This window comes from Ranitomeya imitator, chromosome 1 (assembly GCF_032444005.1).
Source record: "Ranitomeya imitator isolate aRanImi1 chromosome 1, aRanImi1.pri, whole genome shotgun sequence".
NCBI lineage: Eukaryota > Metazoa > Chordata > Amphibia > Anura > Dendrobatidae > Ranitomeya > Ranitomeya imitator.
In genome coordinates this window covers 93,354,161-93,377,991 of record NC_091282.1, presented here as the reverse complement: position 1 = coordinate 93,377,991, position 23,831 = coordinate 93,354,161, and the positions used below count along the sequence as shown (strand labels likewise).

At 44.9% G+C, this 23,831-nt stretch overlaps 1 protein-coding gene across 3 annotated transcripts in view; it reads left to right on the top strand.

Annotated features, from left to right (window-relative positions):
* LOC138662888 (uncharacterized) overlaps window positions 1–20,126 on the top strand; it is a 76,918-nt gene extending 56,792 nt beyond the window's left edge. For 2 of the 3 annotated variants that reach the window (XM_069748899.1, XM_069748884.1), the window contains 2 exons: window positions 13,892–14,032; window positions 19,779–20,126. The gene's annotated coding sequence lies outside the window, so the exon portion shown is untranslated. Of the gene's footprint in view, window positions 1–13,891; window positions 14,033–14,123; window positions 14,175–19,778 lie in introns of all 3 variants that reach the window. The other variant, XM_069748892.1, reaches the window with a different exon arrangement.
* The last annotated feature ends 3,705 nt before the right edge of the window (window positions 20,127–23,831 follow it).

Genomic DNA, 23,831 nt, shown 5'->3' with positions numbered 1-23,831 from the left:
GGTAAGAATCTTGTTGGTAGTTTTTACTGTCTGTCTTCTATGTGGACATCTCAAGAAGACAACAAGCAGTGGTTTCCTTCCAATGGGCCACGTGTGCAGGCATTGATAGAAAACTTACTCTTGACGTTTGTCTCTCACCGAAGGAGGAACCAAAACACCAAGGTTACTTACTGGTAGCCGGTTTTTCCGGAGCCCATGACAGCACACATGAGAGAGAGGGGATCCGCCCAGTCAGGACAGGAAACCTACTGAAATAAAAGGGCGGTATCTCTCCCTCGCTTCAGTTGGTTTTCAGAGCATGAGAGGCCTCCTTGGTTAGTACACATGGTAATCCACCACCACATTATAATAATAACAAAAACACCCAAATAAAATTGCACACCGAAGGGTGAAAAAAGGGAGGGAATATACAGGTGCTGTCATGGGCTCCGGAAAAACCGGCTACCAGTAAGTAACCTTGGTGTTTTCCCGTCTCCCATGACAGCACACATGAGAGATTTTTGGAGAAAGGAACACCTTAGGGAGGGACCACCGCTTGCAGCACCCTTCTCCCAAAGGTAAGGTCAGTAGAGGAGGATAGATCTAGTCGGTAGTGTTTAAAGAAGGTAGATGGTGACGACCAGGTAGCAGCCTTACATATCTGATCAAGCGATACCTCTGCTTTTTCTGCCCAGGAAGTAGCCACGGCCCTGGTGGAGTGAGCCTTGATGCCATCAGGGATCGGAACGCCACATGCAGTATAGGATAAGCTAATGGCCTCCCTAATCCATCTGGCAATAGTACCTTTGGACACCCCATGACCTTTCCTGCTACCCTGGAAGGCTACAAACAGAGACTGATCCTTCCTCCACTGACTAGTCAAGGATATGTACTGCAACATAGACCTTCTTACATCAAGAGTGTGAAACCTCTCCTCACCTGGATTTTTTGGATTAGCACAAAAAGAGGGTAATACAATTTCCTGACTCCTATGAAATTTAAGGACTACCTTAGGTAGGTAAGCCGGGTCTGGTCTTAGAACCACCCTGTCGTCATATATCTGAGTGTATGGAGGACAAACAGACAGGGCTTGTAAGTCACTCACTCTACGTGCGGACGTCAAGGCTACCAATAGCCCTGTTTTTAAAATAAGAAATTTTATTGAGAATTCTTGCAAGGGCTCAAAAGGTTTCTTAGTTAGAGCATCTAAAACGAGATTTAAATCCCAGGGAGGAATTTTTTGAATTACTACAGGTCTAGACCTACTACATGATCTAATGAACCGAGCAACCCATTTATTGGAGGCTAAATTGCAATGATATAAAGCTCCTAATGCTGACACTTGAACCTTAAGTGTATTGGTAGCCAGTCCTAGCTGTAAGCCTGCTTGCAGAAACTCTAAAATAGCACCCACAGGAGCCTCGTCTGTCAAAGGTTGTCCTAAAAACTCTAGAAATCTCTTCCATGTCCTACCATAAATTCTTGATGTAACCGGCTTCCTGCTTTTCAACAGGGTGGAGACTAACCCTGGCGAGAATCCCTGTCAGCTCAGTAATGCCCTCTCAAATTCCAGGCTGCCAGATGGAAGCCCTTCACTTGAGAGTGGCATACTGGACCCTGGGTAAGCAGGTCCGGGACCTCTGGTAGGATCCATGGATCGGTTACCGACATTTGTCTTAAGAGGGAAAACCATGGCCTTTTCGGCCAGAATGGAGCAATCCGAATCACTCTTTCCTGCTCCGACCTGATCTTCCTCACTACAACCGGTATTAACGCTATTGAGGGAAACACGTAAGCGAGGCTGAACTTCCATGGAATGCGGAGGGCATCTACTGCAACCGGGTTCCCCCTCTGGTCTAGCGAACAGAACCTCTTCACCTTCCTGTTTTGAAGCGTGGCAAACAAGTCTATTACTGGTTCTCCCCAGGCCTGTACTATTTGTCGGAATACCCTGGGATTCAGTGACCATTCTCCCTGTCTTAGCTTTTTTCGACTTAAGTAGTCCGCCTTCGTGTTTTCGACCCCCTTTATGTGTAGAGCTGTGATGGACAGTAGGTGAGATGTTGCTTTCATGAGTGAAAAGGATCTCGTTCCCCCCCTGATGGTTGATATATGCTACTACCGCGTAATTGTCTGACATTACTCTGGTATGACGACCCTGAAGAATTGGGAGGAAATGTTTTACTGCCCATAACTCTCTTATATTGGATGTTTGAAGTTTTTCTGTATGGGACCAGGACCCCTGAACGGAAAGGGACCTCAGATGTGCACCCCATCCTATACCACTTGCGTCTGTTGTGATCACATCCTCTATTGGAGTCAGCCACTGAACCCCTGAGCTCAAGTGATCCCTTACTGACCACCAGACTAGGGAATCTCTGACGCGTATTGAGAGGTGAATTTTTCCCTCTAAATGCCCTTCTAACAACCTCTGTGTTGACAGGACCTCCCACTGTAATTGCCTCAGGTGAAGTTGTGCCCATTTTACAGCAGGAATACAGGATGTTAGTGACCCTAGCAGGGACATTGCCTTTCTCAGTGTCATTACAGGGTGATGTATCGCCAATTCCACAAGACTTTGTATTTTTGATATTTTGTTCTCCGGCAGGAGACAGAGTTGACGCGTGGAGTCCAGAACCAACCCCAGGAAGGATTGAACCTTCACCGGTGTTAATCTTGACTTGGCGACATTTACTTCCCAACCTAATACTGCTAGGGTCGTAGTCACTTCTTCTATCTGCGCAAGACAGTGATCCACTGTTCTGCCTATTATTAGGAAGTCGTCTAGGTACGGGACGATGACTATGTCCCGGGAACGGAGGAAGGACATGACCTCTGACATTAACTTTGTAAATATCCTTGGCGCTATTGATAGACCAAATGGAAGGGCAGCATACTGGTAGTGTTTGAGCTGACCTTGGACGAACAGCGCTACCCTCAGAAATTTTTGATAGTCTTGATGAATTGGGACATGGTAGTACGCGTCCTTTAAGTCTATAGCTGCCATGAAGCAGTCTGGAAACAGCATTTTTATTGCTGAGCTTACCGACTCCATCTTGAAGGAGTAATTTTGTATTGACCGATTCAGTTTTTTTAGGTTGACAATAGTCCTTAGTGAGCCATCTGGTTTTCGTATCAAGAAGAGAGGGGAATAAAACCCTTCTCCTTCCTCTACTTTTGGAACTTCTACTAGGACCTTTTTTAGAACTAGCCTCAATACCTCTGTTTCCAGAGCTAGTTGTTCTTCTGGAAGCTTCCTGCAAGGTGTTAACACAAAAGTCTGTCGAGGTGGATGGATAAACTTTATTTTTAGTCCGTTGCTGACAACATTCAACGCCCAATGACTGGGGGAAATATTCAACCAGGCGTGACGATAGAAAGAAAGCCTTCCCCCTACTTCTAGCATGGCGTCATTGGGGGGGGCTTTTTTGTGGATGTGGAGGGACCCTTAAACATATACCCCGATCCTTTTCTATCTCTATAATCCCAGTTTCTTCTATCCCCTGGAGGGCGACCTCTATTAAATTTTCCTCTCCGAAAATAAGGCCGTCTAATATCCACTGGAAAACGGGGGAAACCTTTTTTCTTGTCGCCAGCTTTCTCTAAAATGTCCTCCAGTTTCTGACTGAAGAGGAATTTGCCGTCGCACGGAATGGAACAGAGTCTATTTTTTGAGGGTAAGTCCCCTGGGCACCCCTTCAACCACAAGGCACGTCTTGCCGCGTTAGACAATCCCGCTGCCCTAGCTGCAAGTCTAACAGAGTCGGCTGAGGAATCCGCTATAAAGGCCGCTGCTCCTTGTGCCATTGCCATATTGGCTAGAATTTCATCTCTCGGAACTCTAGATTTTAATTGATCTTCTAATTGTTGCAGCCAGACTATAAGGGAGCGGGCAACACATGTACCAGCTATTGCCGGCTTTAAACCCCCTGCGGCTGCCTCCCAGGCATGTTTTAAAAAAGCATCGGCCTTTTTATCCAGAGGGTCTCTAAGGACGCCTGAATCATCCAAGGGAAGGGAAGACCTCTTAGAAGATCTGGCCACTGCACCATCAATTTTGGGGGCTTTGTCCCATATTTCTGAATCCTTATCATCAAAAGGATAACGTCTCTTGGAAACTGAGGGAAGACTACCCGACTTTTCAGGCTTCTTCCACTCTTTTTCTATAAGGGTTTTAATTCTATTATTTACAGGGAAGGTACGCTTCCTCTTCTCCTCCAAACCACCGAACATAACGTCCTCTACAGATCTGGACTCCTTCTCGTCCTTAAGGCCCATTGTAGCCCTAACAGACTTAACTAGTTTATCTGTGTTTTCAGTTAGGAAGCATGGTTGGCCCCCAACATCACTATCCGAAGAGGAGCCCAAGAGTACAGAAGAGGATGAACAAGGAGACAGAGGTCTTTCTTGATATTCCTCATCAGATTGAGGGGTATCAGAATCTGGAACAATCTCTAAGGCCTTGCCACTTCTCTTTTTAAGGGCTGATTTTAAAGACCCTTTAACCTCTGCTCTAATCATGGCCCTGAGGCTAGCGGCAAAGTCAGGGGTTTCATCTTGAATAGTTTTTTGAATGCAGTCCGCACAGAGGCTTTTCTGCCATTGGACTGCTAGCGGGGCTTTGCAGAGGGCACATTCTTTATTCTTGGACTTGGCACTAGCCTTCCTCGGCGTCTGATAAACAAGCAGAGATATGTAGCCCATTAACACCATGTGACATTCACGAAGATCACTCACCACCCGCTGACACTCAAGGGTACCGGCTTTTGAGGCTGATCTGGAGTACGGATAACGTCTCTCCTAGAAGCTGAGGAGTCCTGTGATTTCCGATCCGGACGGCTGCCGCTTCTTCTCCTAGCATGCTGGTGAGCAGACATAACTCCTGATAAGTTTTCCTGCTGCTGCTGCTGCTGTGGTGAAGAGTTTGAGTGTTGCCCCATACAGTCTTCCATAGTGGAGCTCTGTATATGTGAGCACTTTTCTTGTGGATTCACACCCTTTTAAAGGGTGATCCACTCTGCTCACCGCCTCCTCCGGTACCAATTACTGCCCCTCCCCCGCCTCTGCGCCCACCGGAGACCGCCAGGGGATTCCTGAGACGCCGCAGCGCTTGTTCATGGGCGCCACCATCTTGGATCCGGCGCGCAGCGGCGACGTCACGAGGCCGCGCCTACTCCCAGCATGCCCCACGCGCATCACCGCCGCGCACCCGGAAACCAGAGCCGGCGGCAGCAGAGGGGGAAGAGAGCGGTGTGGCAGCCGCAGAAGAGCCACAGGACTCCGGACTGCGCTGCCAAACGCCCGCACGTGCGCTAAGGCCCCAGGACCTGCGAACGGCGCTTCCACACCCTGAAGGCCGGCCTACAGGCATTCTGCCTGTTCTTCCAGAGCCGGGACAGGAGTGGGTGAGTGGAATCTTCCATCAACGTACCGCCGTACATTCAGTACAAGGGTTTCCCTCAGGACAGGAAACCCAACTGAAGCGAGGGAGAGGTACCACCCTTTTATTTCAGTAGGTTTCCTGTCCTGACTGGGCGGATCCCCTCTCTCTCATGTGTGCTGTTATGGGAGACGGGAAAAAACGGGCTTTAGTGTTCTGTCTGGTGGACGTTATATTGGCCAGATGTTCACCAACATGTTCTGTTGATGGGTCACTAAGGGCCATTGATTTTGGTGCATGAAGGAGTAATTGTATCAGAATTTTCTTCTATATCAACTATTGCTTTGACTCTATCCATCCAATTTGCTATACATTGCATTTCCTCGCAGCAATTAGTGGTAAAACATTTGATATTTTGTCAGTTTTTCCTATCGCCACGACAGCACCCCTACGAGAGAGAGGGGATCCGCCCACCTTCCGGACAGGAACCTACAGAATTTAAAGGGGCGGTCCCCCTCATCACTCCAGTTTGGGTTCCTGTCCGGACGGCGGGAGCCTGCAGCAGCAGTCTTACCCGGGCCTCCATGCCTCCGCGCGGTATCTTTTAGGAATGGCGGAATCGGGGGCTCGGAAGCAGCGTCGGGGGTGTCCTGCGTGCAGACCCCCCCTCGTCTGGCCATGAGGAGTGCGTCCCAGGAGTCGGGCAGTGCCGTCCTGGTCCGCGGTGGAGCGCGGTGTGCAGCGTCCACACCGGCGCTGGTGAACCCGGAAGTAGTTGGTACGCTTCCGGGGTAAGCCGGGGGAGGAGCGCTGCAGCGCTGTAAAAGAGCGACGCCTATGGTAGGAGGCGCGCAACCATGTCCTCAGTAGGGGACGCCGAGCACCCTCATGGAGAGGGAACGGAACAGCGCAGTAAGAGCGGTAGTGGCCGCTCAAGGAGAAGCAGCAGCAGCGTGGTACGGGGGCAGCAGCGTGCGAGCGCCCCAGCGTCACATTTGGATCCTACTCCTCCAGAACCGGTATTCACAGAATCAGCCTTATGGTGAGTGTTAAATCAGACACCTGGTGCTGATATGGTCTGTTATTTGTGCTTTGTTTTAGGGGAAAAAGACCACTAAATCTAAGCACAAGCAATGTGCTCTATGCATGACTCCAATGCCTGACAGTTATACCAAAAGGCTGTGTCAGGCTTGCATCTCTCAGACCTTAGAAGAGGAAGCTCCCCTTCGGTCATCAGACCTTAGAGCGGTCATCAGGGAGGAAATTAGCTATTCCCTTAGAGGCAGCCGCCAGGAAAGGTCGGGCAGGGACATATCGCCAGGATCTAGTCTGTCCCTGCAAGAAGGGGAATGTTCCCGATCTTCATCTCCATCCTCCTCAGATGAAGAGGGAAGGCCTTGTTTCTCGGTGGACAACATGGACATGTTAGTTAAAGGAGTCCGAGCTACCATGGGTGTTGCAGAGAGCAAGGAACCAAGGTCCGCACAGGACATAATGTTTGCGGGCTTGTGCCAGAGGAGTCGTAAGGCATTCCCGGTGGTGGATACGGTTAAGACTCTTATAAAGAGAGAATGGGATAAACAGGATAAAGGTTTCCTTCCGTCATCAGCCAAAAGAAGGTATCCCTTTGAAGACAATGATCAGGGAGTGGATGAAAGTCCCGAAAGTGGATGCAGCGGTGGCTTCTACGTCTAAAGCCGGTACTTTGCCGCTGGAGGACGTGGGCCTTCTGAAAGATCCGTCAGATAGGAAGGCGGACATGTTTTTGAGAAAAGTATGGGAATCAACTGCCGGGGCGTTCAAACCTGCTATCTCTAGCACGTGTGCGGCTAGATCCGTCATGGTGTGGAAATCCCAATTGGAAGAACAGCTGAAGTCCAAGGTGCCCAGAGACAAGATGCTGAACTCCCTTTCGCAAATACGTGAAGGGGTGGCGTATTTAGCGGACGCATCAGTGGATTCTTTAAAATTGGCGGCAAGATCAGCAGGTCTCTCAAACGCTGCTCGCCGAGCCCTATTGCTTAAGACCTGGAAAGGGGATGCCCAGGCGAAAGCTAAACTGTGTACAATACCGTGTAGGGGTGAGTACCTGTTTGGCCCGGTATTGGATGATATCCTAGCTGAGGATAGGAAGAAAGGTTTTCCTAAAGCTTTCAATCCTACCTTTAGGAATACCTTCAGGAGACGCTTCCAATACAGAAGACCCTACCACAACCGAGACTGGGAACCATCAGACCTGAAAAAGAAAGGTTCGGACTTTAATGCTTCATCATCTTCCTCAAGAAGAAGAAGGAATTATCGTTAATAATGATCTTCCAGTAGGGGGCAGATTAAAATACTTCTATGCTCAGTGGGCCAAAATAACTTCGAGCAATTGGGTTCTGGGTATAATTAATTCAGGGTTAAAATTAGAGTTCCGGGAAAGACCTGCTGAATTTTATATCTTGACTGCCCCTGATTCCTTAGACCAACAAAAGGCCCTTGAAAAAGAGGTCCAAATGTTAAGACGGAAGAAAGTCATAGTGGAGGTTCCAAAACATCAGCAGGGGAAAGGGTTCTATTCCCCTTTATTTTTAATCTCCAAGCCAGATGGATCCTTTCGAACCATCATAAACTTACGGAGATTGAACAAACATCTAGAATATCATGCCTTTAAGATGGAATCTATTAAAACGGCAACTAAACTTCTTTTTCCCAGATGTTATATGACAGTCCTGGATTTAAAAGATGCGTATTACCATCTGCCCATTCACCAGGATCATCAACAATTCCTCAGAATGGCAGTGCGCTTAAATGACCAGGTCAGACACTTTCAGTTTGCTGCAATGCCCTTTGGTCTATCTATGGCACCGAGGGTGTTTACTAAAGTCATGGCGGAAGTAATGGCCTATGTCAGGGAACAGGATACGTTAATTATACCCTACTTGGATGACTTCCTGGTAGTGGGGAATTCCTTTTGCCAGTGTAGTACTCGCCTAAATCATGTAATATCTTCCTTACAGAACTTGGGTTGGATAGTCAATATGAAAAAGTCAAGACTCGAACCATCAACAACTCAGACTTTGCTAGGTATTCTGCTGGATTCGGAAGTGCAACAATGTTTCCTTCCGGAAGAGAAAAAGCAGAGGATTGTGCACAAAGTCAGTACGGTAACAGAGAAGCCAGATCTGACTTTAAGAGACGCTATGTCCCTTCTGGGATCCCTAACGTCCTGCATACCAGCTGTCCAGTGGGCTCAATTCCACACTCAAGTGTTGCTGGTCCAAGTCTTGGATACAGAGAGGAGTCTTCAAGGGCAATTAGGCGGAAGACTCAGGCTGTCCACCGCCACTCTACACAGTCTGAGATGGTGGTTAAACAGAAGACATTTAGGAAAAGGAGTACGCTGGAGTGTAGTACCAGACAACACGGTCACAACCGATGCCAGTCCAATAGGTTGGGGAGCTCACATAGGAGATGTCTGGACTCAAGGGCAATGGTCTCTCTTAGAGGCTCAAGAGTCCTCAAACTGGAAAAAAGGAGCTCACGGCAGTAAAGAAGGCCTTACTCAGGTTGCTTCCATCTCTGCAGGATTCACATGTAAGAGTCCAGACAGACAACACAACAGTAGTGGCGTATCTCAACCATCAAGGGGGTACAAGGTCAAGATCCCTAATGAACACCGCCACAGACACACTCGAAATAGCCGAAGCCCACTTTCGCTCTCTATCAGCTGTCCACATTCGGGGAGAGCTCAACACAGAGGCAGATTACCTCAGCCGTCATTCTCTACGTCAGGGAGAATGGGTTCTAGATCGACGGGTGTTCAGACAGATAGTAGACCTGTGGGGATTGCCAGTTATCGATCTATTCGCAACGAGAGAGAACAGGCAGACCAGGAAGTTCGCTTCTCTTCGGGTGGCGGACAAGCCCTGCATAATAGACTCCCTTCAAATACACTGGGATTTCCCTCTGGCTTACGCGTTCCCCCCCAATGTGTCTGATCCCGATAGGCCTCAGGAAGATCAGGGAGGAGAGGGCGAGAGTGATCCTGATTGCCCCCTTTTGGCCCAGGAGGGCATGGTTCTCGTTACTCAGGGCAATGTCTGTGTCCGACCCCTGGGTACTGCCGTCCAGCCCGGAGCTTCTTTCCCAGGGTCCGTTCAGTCACCCCAATGTGGAATCCCTGCATCTGACGGCGTGGAATTTGAGAGGGAGTTATTGAGGAGAAGAGGGTTTTCAGAGGCTCTCATATCTACCCTTTTAAATAGCCGGAAAGAAGTTACCACTAAAATTTATGCTAAAACTTGGAAAAGATTCCTTGCCTTCTACCAAAATCCCTTTTCTGGCAAGGTCCCAATTCCGGCTATTCTGGAGTTTTTACAGAAAGGCCGAGAATTGGGCTAGGCGGTAAATACCCTTAGAGTCCAAGTATCAGCTTTGGGAGCGTTATATAACAGTGATGTGACGGGAAATAGATGGGTTTCCCGATTTATCAGGGCCACTGAACGTAGTAAACCAGTGTATATTCCTAGATTACCACCATGGGATTTAAATTTGGTTTTAGACGCCTTAACAGAACCCCCCTTTGAGCCATTAGATTCTGTCTCCATAAAAAATTTAACCTTAAAAACAGCCTTCCTAGTAGCCCTGACCTCTGCTAGGAGAGTGAGTGACTTACAAGCTTTGTCGATAGATCCTCCTTATTTAATGGTCTTTCAGGACAGGGTAGTATTAAAACCTGATCCAGCATACTTACCAAAAGTAGCTTCCAAATTTCATAGAAGTCAGGAAATAATTTTACCGTCTTTCTGTGACAATCCGAATTCAGCTGACGAGCAGAAATATCACATGTTAGATGTCAGAAGAACTCTATTAGAATATCTACACAAGACAGAACCATGGAGGCAGAGTAGGGCTCTGTTTGTTTCCTTTCAGAATCCAAGGAAAGGGGCGAGTGTAACTAAAGCGTCTATCGCCAGATGGATAAGAGATGCCATATACCTTGCTTATACTGCTAAAGGCCAGACACCACCAGATGGCATCAGGGCCCACTCCACTCGAGCCATGGCCTCATCCTGGGCGGAAAGAGCGGACGTCTCCATAGACGTAATATGTAAGGTGGCAACGTGGTCTTCTCCTTCCACCTTTTATAGACACTATCGTCTTGATTTATCTTCAGAGGCCAATTTAGTTTTTGGCCGTACAGTACTTAGTGCTGTAGTCCCTCCCAGGTGATTGATCTTTGAAAATCTCTCGTAGGGGTGCTGTCGTGGCGATAGGAAAACCGGTTTTTACGTACCGGTAATAGGATTTTACGGAGCCACGACAGCACCCGCACATTCCCCCCGTAGTTATTCACTGGTTTCTGCACCCTTTGGGGAAAGTGTGCTTGTTAAAAATCACTCTTTAGAAGGTGATGGTATTTAGTAATGTTTAAGTATATATGTTTATGTACTAACTCAATGGCGGTGTCCCTTATACTCTGAAACACAAACTGGAGTGATGAGGGGGACCGCCCCTTTAAATTCTGTAGGTTCCTGTCCGGAAGGTGGGCGGATCCCCTCTCTCTCGTAGGGGTGCTATCGTGGCTCCGTAAAATCCTATTACCGGTACGTAAAAACCGGTTTTGGTGATACTCCAAGGATTTTTTTTTACATTTTGAAAATCTAAACTTCATTTCAGTACCTTTTCCTCAAGTTGTTAAAGGGAATCCCTCTCCCTCAGTCACTCCCTCCTGGGACCTATATAACCTATTACTATGGGCATATAGGCGATAAAAATGTTAAACTAGTCCTACCTGTATTTATTACTGAAAACATGGAGTCAATAGTCCACCAATAAGTGTCAGAAGTTATTTTATTAAATCATAATAACAAGAAGGCATACACATCAATCCATCAACAATCGAGAACAAAGTCAATAGTGATTACAACGGGGAATCGGGTGTTAGTGGCATGTACTCCACATATTAATATAGATGTGGGAGGCGTCTACATAACTCAATTACTATAGAGTGCTAGTGATTCTGTGTTAATAGATTTCAAACGTAAATGCTGAATACTGATCATTGATAGGATTCATAACCAATTTCTACGCAACAATAATCAATGCATACTGAGTGAGCTTTGAAATGTAGAGCTACTCTGTGTTAGACCATATGTACATTCAAAGCAAATGTATCAAGCAAAAAAGCATATTACGCACTTACCCATATTACCCCTGAAATGTGAAATACCACACCAGCAGCCCCAACGCGCGTTTCGCGTGGTCTTCCTCAGGAGACTAGCACTATATGGTTTCAATAGTCCTACTTTTATTCCTCCATATTTGTGGCCTTGTTGAGAAGTCTTATTTTATTTCTGTATGCTGATGATTTCTTGCAGACGTACGTTGCCTCTAAGAAATCTCTGCCTCCTTTCTTCATTGATGTGCAGTTGTGGACTGTGCCCTACACTCCCTCCACAATCCGTACCTTTTCCTCCCTTCTATGACCTTCGAGGTGCACAACAATAAGGTGCTCTCTCCACTTCCTACCAGAGCCTGAAAGAAATCATTAGCATACAGGAATAAAATAAGATTTCTCAACAACTAGACCGCAAATATGAGGCATTTAGGTAGGACTAGTTTAACATTTCTATCGCTTGTATGCCCATATTAATAGGTTATATACATTCCGTGGGGGTGACAAATTCCCTCTAAAACTGGTCATTTTTCATGACATTACAATCACTTATCCCGTAAAATCTAGATAGTGAAGTTCTATTGAATGTTGCGTGCCAGTCTAATACTTCAGCTCTAAATAACCAGACGTAAAAATTATTCCAGATAATGCATACTGTTTAGTAGGGTTGAGCGACTTTTACTTTTTTAGGGTCGAGTCAGGTTTCGCGAAACTCGACTATCTCTAGAGTCGAGTGAAATCGGCCGATTATGGCGAAAAGTCGGGGATCGACCGAAACACGAAACCCAATGCAAAGTCAATGGGATATTTTTTTTTTATTTTTTTTTTTCTCTCTCTCTCTCCCTCTCTCCTCCGTCCCTGAACAGAAAAGCTGGTGTTACACATTTCAAATCACTACAGCGCACAAGCGACAAGATGACGATAGGCGTCCACGCCCCTAAGACCTATGTCATCACTCTGCCCACGCTCCTTCATTGGCTGAAAAAAGGGCGCCAAGCGCGTCATACAAAACGCGACTTTGGTGCGAAAGTCGCGTACCGCATGGCCGACCCCATGAAACCCGACTTTGCTAAAAGTCGGCGACTTTTGAAAATGAACGATCCGTTTCGCTCAACCCTACTGTTTAGAAAACTCATTATTAGGAAGAGTTAGGATATATGAAAGGGAGTTAAATTACTAGCGGAAAACCTCTTTATGGGAATAAACATGTAAAACTCGTTTTAACATTCTTCTTATTATACAGGGTGGGCCATTTATATGGATACACCTGGGTGGGCAATGTACACCTAAATAAAATGGGAATGGTTGGTGATATCAACTTCCTGTTTGTGGCACATTAGTATATGGGAGGGGGAAAACTTTTCAAGATGGGTGGTGACCATGGCGGCCATTTTGAAGTCAGCCATTTTGGATCCAACTTTATAAATGGCCCACCCAGGTGTATCCATATAAATGGCCCACCCTGTTATATGTTGTACGTGCTGAACCCTCCTGCAGATTGATGTGTGTCTGGGTCCTGAGTCCCCCCTCGGATTGCTGAAAAGGCTGTTTAGAAGCTTGCTGCACATCAGGCACAAGCACTCAGTTCCTGCAAGAGAGCATTTAGAGTTGTGTACAGTTTTAACTATGTTCTCTCGGGACTCGAAAACCCACCGATCCACAAGACATTTCAGTGCCTACAACCTATAAAAAAATATTAACGTGTAGGTAGACTTCAAGCCAAAACTAGAAGTAAATCTAAAACAGAAGAAATAATTAAAGGGGTGGTTCAAAACTATGTATTGAAATCGGACGTCATCAAGGAATGGTGGTGACTGAAGCTGTGGGAAGTGACTGCAGTGCTGCTCCCCGCCCGATGACCCTTTGTTTCAGGGAGGAAAAGGAAGACATGGGAGTTAAAGCAGCCCCCTGATGACGAGCCATTTGACAATGCCCAGTGCATGCTGGGAGACTCAAAAAATCATCATCGGAAGTAAGGAGAAAAAAAAAAGTTAGGAAGGTAGAGTAAAGAGGGAATTTTTAATGGAATTACATTAGAAAATTGGTTAGATTATTACATTAAATAGACAGACCTATAGTATGAAATTCAGTGTTTGTTTCAGACAGTCCCTTTAAGGAAAGACTTTATTGGTTCAAAAACTGTTTTTTGAAGCCAATCCTGAGGTGCGTGGGTGGTAAAACAGCCCGGTGGCCTGTTTCTTCTTATAGATGTCATTGTGGGCATCCTGTATTCAGTGGACACTTAAGTCTTGATTCATGTTTCCCAAGGTCATAGGTCCTCAATATCAGATTGGTCTGACATATTTCACCAAATCATCTACATTGCATTTGCTTTTGAAGACAATTAGACCGTGTGTTTTTTTTCTTAGGTTTTCGCCACCGCGTCTATTGGATTTCACAGTACCGGCTAGGAGTTAAATCCCATCTTGTTAAATTGGGCAAAACTTGTGGCATATCGGAGAGGGATTTCTCGGGAACAGGCAATTTTCCTTCAGCAGGACTTTTGGGCAGTAAGTAAATTTACTTGCCATGTGTTTTACGTGGCTTGCCAAGGTTCATCATGACCATATAATCACAGTTAATTTATTGTGCATTTTGTAGGCCGATCTGTCAAAGTACAATAATGTGACTGTGTTCCTGGCACCGGGCGTTGTGAGTATCGGTGGTTTGCCTTCCAATAGAAGTCTTTCGGCTGTCTTCTGTTGTCGAGATGTCTAAAATAAGCAGGCCTGGATCTAGGAAGTCCTGCTCTGACTGTGAAATAGTAGACTCTTATAGCACCACTCCAGCTTTTTTTTTTTAAATGTTACTGCTAGAGTGGTGCTTCTAATCTGAGGTCCCTGACCATACTCTTATATTTACCTGCCCCGTCTCCACCTTTTTATCACCGCCACTCGCCCTGATCTCCGGCAGTTCGTCACCTGCTGGTTTGCACTCCATTGTTTCATGGAGCAAGCTGGAAGTCACAACTCAATACAAGTCTATGAAAGCCTTGTTCTGGCTCTCATAGACAGACTGAGAGTTTGTTGATATAACTTCTGACTGCCGGAGTCGTGCCGAAAAATGATCAAGAGGGTGAGTAGAAGATCTAGGGCAGGGACTCTACATCAGAAACAACACTCCAGCGCCGAAAAAAAACAACAAAAAAAATCACTGGAGTGATACTTTTAAAGGGTTTTTTACACCCTTGATTGTTTTTTTGTTTTTAAACATCCTCCATTCTCTGTGAAAGAAGATTGACGTCCCATACATTTTTTTTAGAACCATTTTTCCCAAAATTCAAGCCTCCATACTATATAGAATGGGTACCAGTGGCTCATAAACTTACTTTACAGGTGCTTTTCCAAAGCTACCAAGCTCCCCTATTGGTCTCTGTCACGATTCACACCGTGACTGTCACCCCTACGTCACGGATCGGGTTATTTTAGGTCAACAGACGGCTATCACATGTGCAGGGGGCTTATCTTGGTTATCCCTCCACTGCTACACTGTGATGAAAATACACACAAGGCTGTTGACCTATCGATTTCCAGCAGGGGCTTATTTTAGTTATCCCACTGCTCTACAATATACCACAAACTGCTGGGATTTATGTATATCCCGCTTTACAGTTTCGCTTGAAAACTTGCAGCTCTCTGGCACCCCCCTCACCCTCAGGTCAGACTAGGTACTGCACCTAAGGTAATTAGTCACCAGAAAGGCTGCCTGCTATGTACTGGCTATTGGGCACGCTGCAGCGAGGCGATATAACTACTCCCACTCAGGCAGGAACAATAATTTTCAACGCCGCCGTCGCTACGACTCCCAAAAGCACAGAACAAGGTATGCTGCCACCAGCTTCGATTAACGGGTCCGAAGCTAACCCAAAACAGTAGCGTCGATTCCCAGTGTCTGTAATTCCCTCCAGTACCTCACATATTGGAAGCGATGCGGACAAGAGTAGACATCCTGGGTTCAAGCCCGATCTGAGGGCTGATCAACTGGTCACGGCCTTTCATGCTAGGCTTCCTGGGAAGAATGGGGGTCTGGTGGTCCCCCTGGAAGTGAGGCTACTGTCACGGTTTCAACTTTAACTATTGCCGAGGGATACTCTGAGTGACAGATCACCTGCCCTATGGGATCTGGAGTGTGCTGGACTGTCAGTTTTTTGAGTGACAGTCCAGCCATCCAATCTGTTCCTGGGGCGTGCTGGGTTCTCAGCAATGTGATGGACAGCCCTGCTGCTCAATCTGGTCAAGTCTGCGGACGTTACCCCAGATACCTCCCATCCTTAATCACCTGCAAGGTATTTTTCTGGCTAGCTGTTAGTAGTCAGTGTCAGTTGTAGCTTTACTTAAGTTAGGTGTGTTTGCTTTGCCCTATGTCTCTTAGCTCTTATTTTGTTGCCGGACTTAGTACTTGTCGTGACTATTCTTGTGGATTATCCCTCCTGCTCTTGGCGTTCTCTGACTTCAGGTATCTGACCCCTTGTCTTGATGTACCCTTCTGGCTTTTGACCCCTGACTACGCCTTTATATTACTAATCTGTATTATTCAAAAATGTTGATAGAAAAATCTGAGGTGCATTTAGATGTGGAAATTGCTCATTTTGTAAATGGATGACACCATGTAAGAGCTTCATAAGTGCCTCTAATGGCAAAAACTATTTACTAGAGATTTTGCTAACTGTAAGACCATAGGAGTGGTGTATATGGCTACCTGTTCATATCCAAAAAATAATATAGGAAAGACCGAGAGAGAACTAAGAGGATTAGCGAATATCTGGGTGACGTTAGAAATGAGGGATACTCGCATGGCCCGCCATGTGTGGGATGTTCATCAGGGAAATAGGGATGTCCTTTCTTTCTGCATTTTGGAGGTGATTAGACAAAATGGTGGACAGGGAGACTGGAACAGGTTGATTCTGCAGAAAGAAACTTAGTGGATTTTTAGGATGAAGTCGGTGGCCCCACAGGGGCTAAATGATCGTTTTAACGTATGGTTGTTTCATTTGAGAACATCTATTTTCTATATCAAAAATACCTTTTTCTCTACCTTTGGTCAGTCTAGAAATGGCCTTTTGTTTAAGCACAGGCCTATAAAATGGCTTGTGCTGCTCACATATAGACTCCTTTTCTGTGACGGTTTTTGTATGGCATCTATGTAAACATCATAACCAGAAAACATTTTTTTGTCTTTTTACATCAGATGTGAGTGTTACCTTGTATAAGCGGAAGTATAACTTTATGATTAATGGTTTTCATATTAAACTGTAGTAATGGTCCTGAATATGTACTGTAACCACAGATGAAACTGGGTATCTTTTAGTCCATAGAATTGAATTCTCTAAGGAAGCCTTGTATTCTGTACTTCCTCTTGAATTGAAATGAATGTGGCCATGTATATAAATAAAAATAATAGGCTATATAAAAGCTGTAATGAGATATGTGCAGATATTATCGCACACATCAAATATGTTACACCGGAGTCTGTACCCGGCAGGAGAGTTGTGCTGCCCAGAAGTGGAAGCTGAGGCTGAGAACATGTGGGTGCCGCTGTTGGAATGGCTGTGCCAACATCTGCGCAGGCGCCGCTGGTTTCCTAACGTAAGAATCCTGGTCACCTTACGTTTTGTTGCCTGGTAGGCGTTATATATGTTTTGTTGGTCGCTCTCTAATAAAAGTTAATTTTTAATGGTATTATTCTTTTGGTGAGCACATAATCTGTGTAAAGGTACCGTCACACTGAACGATATCGTTAACGATATCGTTGCTTTTTGTGACGTAGCAACGATATCGTTAACAAAATCGTTATGTGAGACAGCGACCAACGATCAGGCCCCTGCTGGGAGATCGTTGGTCGCTGGGAAAAGTCCAGCACTTTATTTTGTCGCTGGATCTCCCGCTGACATCGCTGAATCGGCGTGTGTGACACCGATCCAGCGATGTCTTCACTGGTAACCAGGGTAAATATCGGCTTACTAAGCGCAGGGCCGCGCTTAGTAACCCGATGTTTACCCTGGTTACCGTTGTAAATGTAAAAAAACAAACACTACATACTTACATTCCCGGTGTCTGGTCATGTCCCTCGCCGTCAGCTTCCCGCACTGACTGGTGAGCGCCGGCCGTAAAGCAAAGCACAGCGGTGACGTCACCGCTGTACTTTACGGTCGGCGCTCAGTCAGTGCGGGAAGCTGAAGGCGAGGGACATGATCAGACACCGGGAATGTAAGTATGTAGTGTTTGTTTTTTTACATTTACAACGGTAACCAGGGTAAACATCGGGTTACTAAGCGCGGCCCTGCGCTTAGTAACCCGATGTTTACCCTGGTTACCTGGGGACTTAGGCATCGTTGGTCGCTGGAGAGCTGTCTGTGTGACAGCTCTCCAGCGACCAAACAGCGACGCTGCAGCGATTGACATCGTTGTCGGTATCGCTGCAGCGTCGCTTAGTGTGACGGTACCTTTAGTCCTCTGTACTACGAGCCCTACTGGTATCTGACCTCGGACCTCCTGCTACCCTGTCTCAAGGTTTGTCTGTGAGTAGAGACTCCGCATCACAATTAGCCTGCTGATTCTTCAGCAGCGTGTGGAATGGCACTGGGGATCCTTTTTTTTTTTTTATACTTTTAACACAACCTTGTGAATGACGGATTTTTTTTAACTTGCTTGGAACCGCGGATTTCAAGAAATTCGACTTGAATTCAATCCTCTGCGAATCAGTCCGCTCATCTCTAGTTGTCATTAATCTACTTTCCCAGAGAACGGAGAATGTTTTTCTGAATAGAAGTCAAATTTTCCATTGTGATAACTCAGTCAGCCGTATTGCTTGCCAATATGGGAGCTTAACATGAAACACATTCATACAGCTCTGGCAAAAATTAAGAGACCACTGCAAAAAGTTCAGTTTGCCTGATTTTTCTCTTTATAAGTATATTTTTCAGTAAAATGTAAATTGTTTTTTTAGTCTATAAACTTCTGACAACATGTCTCAGAATTTCCAAGCAATAAATTTTGTATTTTTTTTTTCTGACAAAGAAAAATGTTCAAAATTAAAAAACAAAACAAAACAGTGCCTTCAGACCTCAATGCAAAGAAAACAAGTTCATAATGATTTAGAAACAACAATACTAATGTTTTAACTCGGGAAGAGTTCAGAAATCAATATTTCGTGGAATAACCATGATTTTTAATCACAGCTTTGATGCGTCTTGGCATGCTTTCCACCAGTCTTTCACGCTGTTTCTGGCGCAAAAATGGAAGCAGTTCTTCTTTGTTTGATGGCTTGTGACTATCCATCATCCTCTTGATTACATTCCGGAGGTTTTCAATGGGGTTCAGGTCTGGAGATTGGGCTGCCCATGACAGGGTTTTGATGTGGGGGTCTCTTAATATTTGCCAGAGCTGTATAACTGGAAAATTGAGGACCTTCCATTTCCAGGTTGAGTTTTTATTTTGTCATTTTACGTGCAGATGCTCCTTAATTATTCTCCTCCATTGGGGAGTTGCAGAGAGGGCGAGCAAACATGACCTATAAAGGCTTCTAATAATAATGTCCTCATTACCGCCATCACCGGCACAGAACTGGGTTATGAGCAGATTATTATTTTTTGTCATTAGTTCTGCGTTTGCCATTCAGATTTGTACAGAAAATCCTGAATGTGAAGTTCATTTCTGCACTTCGTTAACTTTATGTCCTGTTCAAAATCATGTAATTGCTCCTTTAGTCCATAAAACGGGTAATTTACAAACACAAAATTAATACTTCACCTAAATTTGTAAATGCAATTACGCGGGTGATGACTAGCAGCTGGCTTATTAGGCTATAAACATGCCTCTGTAATATAGTAATAACAAAGGCAAGATGGCACTAGAGTTTTCATTTTACACAGCCTGATTGGAACACTAGGGCAACGACTTGGTGAGTCACTATTGGTACTAGTCCTTACACCAGAGGTTAGCAGGAGATTCTCACTAAAAGACTAATAGCCATGTAGTCCTCTAGTCTGTAAAACCCGCCCACTCCACTGATTGCCAGCTTTCTGCCTATACACAGTACACACAGAAAGCTGCCAAACGGTGATTTTATGCAAAAAAAAAAATACAACAGGCAGCCCATTTAGTGACACATCGCCGGAATCAGAGTCTTTGTCCCTACATCATGCTGCTCTTAGACGGATCTGGTGACAGATTCCCTTTAAATCTAATGCAATGGGTTTGCAGTGCTAGTAATGTAATTCACATTTACGGTTATCTGACTGACTTTTCTTTCGTGGAGGTGGACACCCTGAAGAAGAAGTTGGCTGATGAACTTCCTGATAACGCCAGGGTGATCGTTTGTCGATTTCCATTAATTGGATGGTCCCCAACATGTAGTGAAGGCACGGGGCTGGACCAGGTCTGGGCATACGATATGGCTAATGTTAGACGAGTTTATCAGCCGATGTCTTGAAGAAGATTACTTCTTAACAGTAAAGCTTGAAGACCACCAGCTCACAAATGGAGATTCAACTGTAACTTCTGAATGTACATGACCTAAGGGCTTATCCGCTGGTATTGAAGATGCATGGAAAACACGAGTTTTGGGTGAACCATTTTAATGATGGATTAAATCTAAATGAATGTACTGTAATGTGGGGAGTTCCATTTTTTCCCAGTTAGTAGCCTTTATCTGTGTCTAGCTGCTGGGACCCCCACCAAGATTTATTAAGTACATTTTTTTTTTGTCGTCCTTCTGTTCTCGCTGGTGCACTGTTTTTGTTTGAATTTGGAGCAAATTAAAAAAATGCTCGAGTAAAATGTTGCACAATCTGTTCAATGAACTTTAAATAGGTCCTTTTTTACCAGCTGGAGCTTGTTAAACTGGTCACTTCATGAAATAGATTAATTATTTAATTTCTCCTTTGTGGTTGTGATATTAGCTTGCTAAATTTAGGTCATAATTGATAAATCCAATGAGGCATTACCATAAATTCCTCTGTACTTTTTCACTTGTATAATGTTGACCAATCCTAACAAGGAGGCATCATACAGGAGAAAAAGAACACGCCCCCCAAAAAACCAGAGATTAGCAGATTTCTCATTGTGAGACATGTACTGACAGCCAGTCTGCTCCTCACTGGTCTTACTGCAGATCTGCGTGTGATTACAACATTTTGAGAACAGATTACGTAACACCTTTTGAGCTTTCATTTCAGGGCAATCAGTGTGGTGGGCGAAGATACAGCTGGGCTGACTGCACTGTGAGAGGAGGGTTGCAGACAGGTTTGTAATTAGACAAAGCACAGCTCTGCTGTACTGTCTGTCCTGAGATGGAAGGGTATAAGTAATCTCTGTTCTTCTATTCCAGGCACTTGAAATCACACCCAGCTCTGTGGTGAGACCAGTGCAGAGAGCAGTTTGTCTGTCATTGCACTCATACTGAAAAACCTGCTTGAAGCTATAGTGGGGGTGTGTTCTTTCTTTCTTTTTTTTTTTTTTCTCCAGTATGTTGCTGCCTGCTTATTATTGGCCAGGGTAATACAGGGGAATAAGTAAAGTCCCCCAGAAAATAATCTATGGCAACACCCTCTTGGACTTAACATACATTATAGCCTAAAGTTTACAAGCTAATATCTGTGTAACGAAGAGGAGAAATTTAAAAAAAAGTAAAACATAGTTTTCTAAGTTCTGCAGCCACTATTCCATGATCTGGCCAATTTAACTTGCTAAAACTGGTTTTGACTTCAACTGTGCAAACATTTTTGTTTTTTATTTATATACAGTACAGACCAAAAGTTTGGACACACCTTCTCATTTAAAGATTTTTCTGTATTTTCATGACTATGAAAATTGTACATTCACATTGAAGGCATCAAAACTATGAATTAACACATGTGGAATTATATACTTAACAAAAAAGTGTGACACAACTGAAATTATGACTTATATTCTAGGTTCTTCAAAGTAGCCACCTTTTGCTTTGATGACTGCTTTGCACACTCTTGGCATTCTCTTGATGAGCTTCAAGAGGTAGTCACTGGGAATGGTTTTCACTTCACAGGTGTGCCCTGTCAGGTTTAACTTAACACTTTTTTGTTAAGTATATAATTTCACATAGTTTTGATGCCTTCAGTGTGAATTTACAATTTTCATAGTCATGAAGATGCAGATAAATCTGTAAATGAGAAGGTGTGTCCAAACTTTTGGTCTGTACCGTGTGTGTGTGTATATATATATATGTATGTATGTGTGTATATATATATATATATATATATATATAATTTTTAAGGTGTTACACACCTAATGATGGGGCTGGCATACCACTGTATCATTTTATTATAATTTGAAACAATCAGGATTGATGATTTGGTCAATCATGAGGAAACAAAAATAGCATAAGAAGTGGTGCAAAAGCCACAATGACTGGATATTACACATTTTTACTTTTCTGCCTAAGGCCAGTCTCACACGTCCAGATAATTCCGGTACCGGAGAAATCGGTACCAGAGTTATTCGTGTCCGTGTGCTCACGTGGCACACGTGCGGCAGCCGTGTGCCGCCTGAGGACCACACGGACCGTGCAGGAGAAACAGCACTACAGTTAAGCGCTGTCCCCTGCTTTTGGTGCTCCCAGCAGCGTTCGGTGGAGCCGCATATTCATCACTGTAATGAGCGGTACCACGTGACCGCTCACACAGGACAGGCTGCCGGCGCTGAGAGGAGGCATCGCGGGAGCTGGGTGAGTATTTTTCTGCTAGGGGGCGGGCGCACGGGGGATGGGAGGCAGGAGGTGACCCCAAACTTTATTTTTAACAACAACAACAAAAAAAACCTTGATTTTTCGTTCCTTCTCTCCAGCGAACGCTGCTGGGGAGAAGGAATGAATGCCGGCTTCAGCACCAAAAGCAGGGGACAGCGCTTAACTGTAGCGCTGTTTCTCCTGCGGCGGTACGTGCACACGGAGGAGAGTGCACACTGTTCTTCGTGTGCACGTGTGCGGGATGCTTTGCGGACCGTGCTGCCGGAGAAACGCAGACATATCTCCGTGTTTTGAAAAAGGACACATGGTCCGTGAAAACACGCTGACATGTGCAGAGACACCATTTATTTTGATTTGTCTACGTGAGTCAGTGTCTCCGGTATGTGAGGAAACTGTCACCTCACGTACCGGAGCCACTGACGTGTGAAACAGGCCTAAGGCTGCTGTCACACTAGCAGTATTTGGTCAGTATTTTACATCAGTATCTATAAGCCAAAACCAGGAGTGGGTGATAAATCCAGAAGTGGTGACGTGTTTCTATTATACTTTTCCTCTATTTGTTCTACTCCTGGTTTTGATGTAAAATATTGACCAAATACTGCTAGTATGACGGCAGCCTAACATTTACTTAAAACAAAAACAGTAAAACGAATAAAAAAAAAAATCAGGGCCCAAATGTTTAAAATTTTAAATCCTACAGAACAAGCAGATTTAGCACAGGGTGTTAAAACCCAAAGGGGCACATTTACTATAGTAGATGTGCCTCATCTTTGGTGAGAAATTTGCCTAATTTTGGCACAAATTGTTACATCTAGTTTTACAACTTTTTTTGTTTCATGATTAAAAATCACAATTTGCTCCTCATTCATTCGTGGCCGGCATAGAAGGGAGTTGTGAATTAAAATGGGACAATCAGTAGCAAGTTGCATCAACATTTGGGCATGAAAAAGTGGAGGAAAGTAAGTCAAGCAATGGAGGGTGTTCAATACCACAACAGTGCACAGGTGTGGAGGATTTAACATTCATTACATGCTAAGTTTACTGAATTTTCAGCGAGTCTAGTCTAGTTTTTTTCTATGGGTTGATCTGCAGTATGGTGTTTTGCAGCGGCCATTACACGTTGAACACAATCAAGTCACCGCCGGGTCCTTAGACGACTGAGGGGCGATCTAATAACCATGTATAAGTATATAAGGGGACAATACAAATATCTCGCTGAGGATTTGTTTATACCAAGGAAGGTGACGGGCACAAGGGGGCATTCTTTGCGTCTGGAGGAGAGAAGGTTTTTCCACCAACATAGAAGAGGATTCTTTACTGTTAGGGCAGTGAGAATCTGGAATTGCTTGCCTGAGGAGGTGGTGATGGCGAACTCAGTCGAGGGGTTCAAGAGAGGCCTGGATGTCTTCCTGGAGCAGAACAATATTGTATCATACAATTAGGTTCTGTAGAAGGACGTAGATCTGGGGATTTATTATGATGGAATATAGGCTGAACTGGATGGACAAATGTCTTTTTTCGGCCTTACTAACTATGTTACTATGTTATCTGATCTATGGGCGTGAGGGTGTCTGACCTGCACCTATCTCA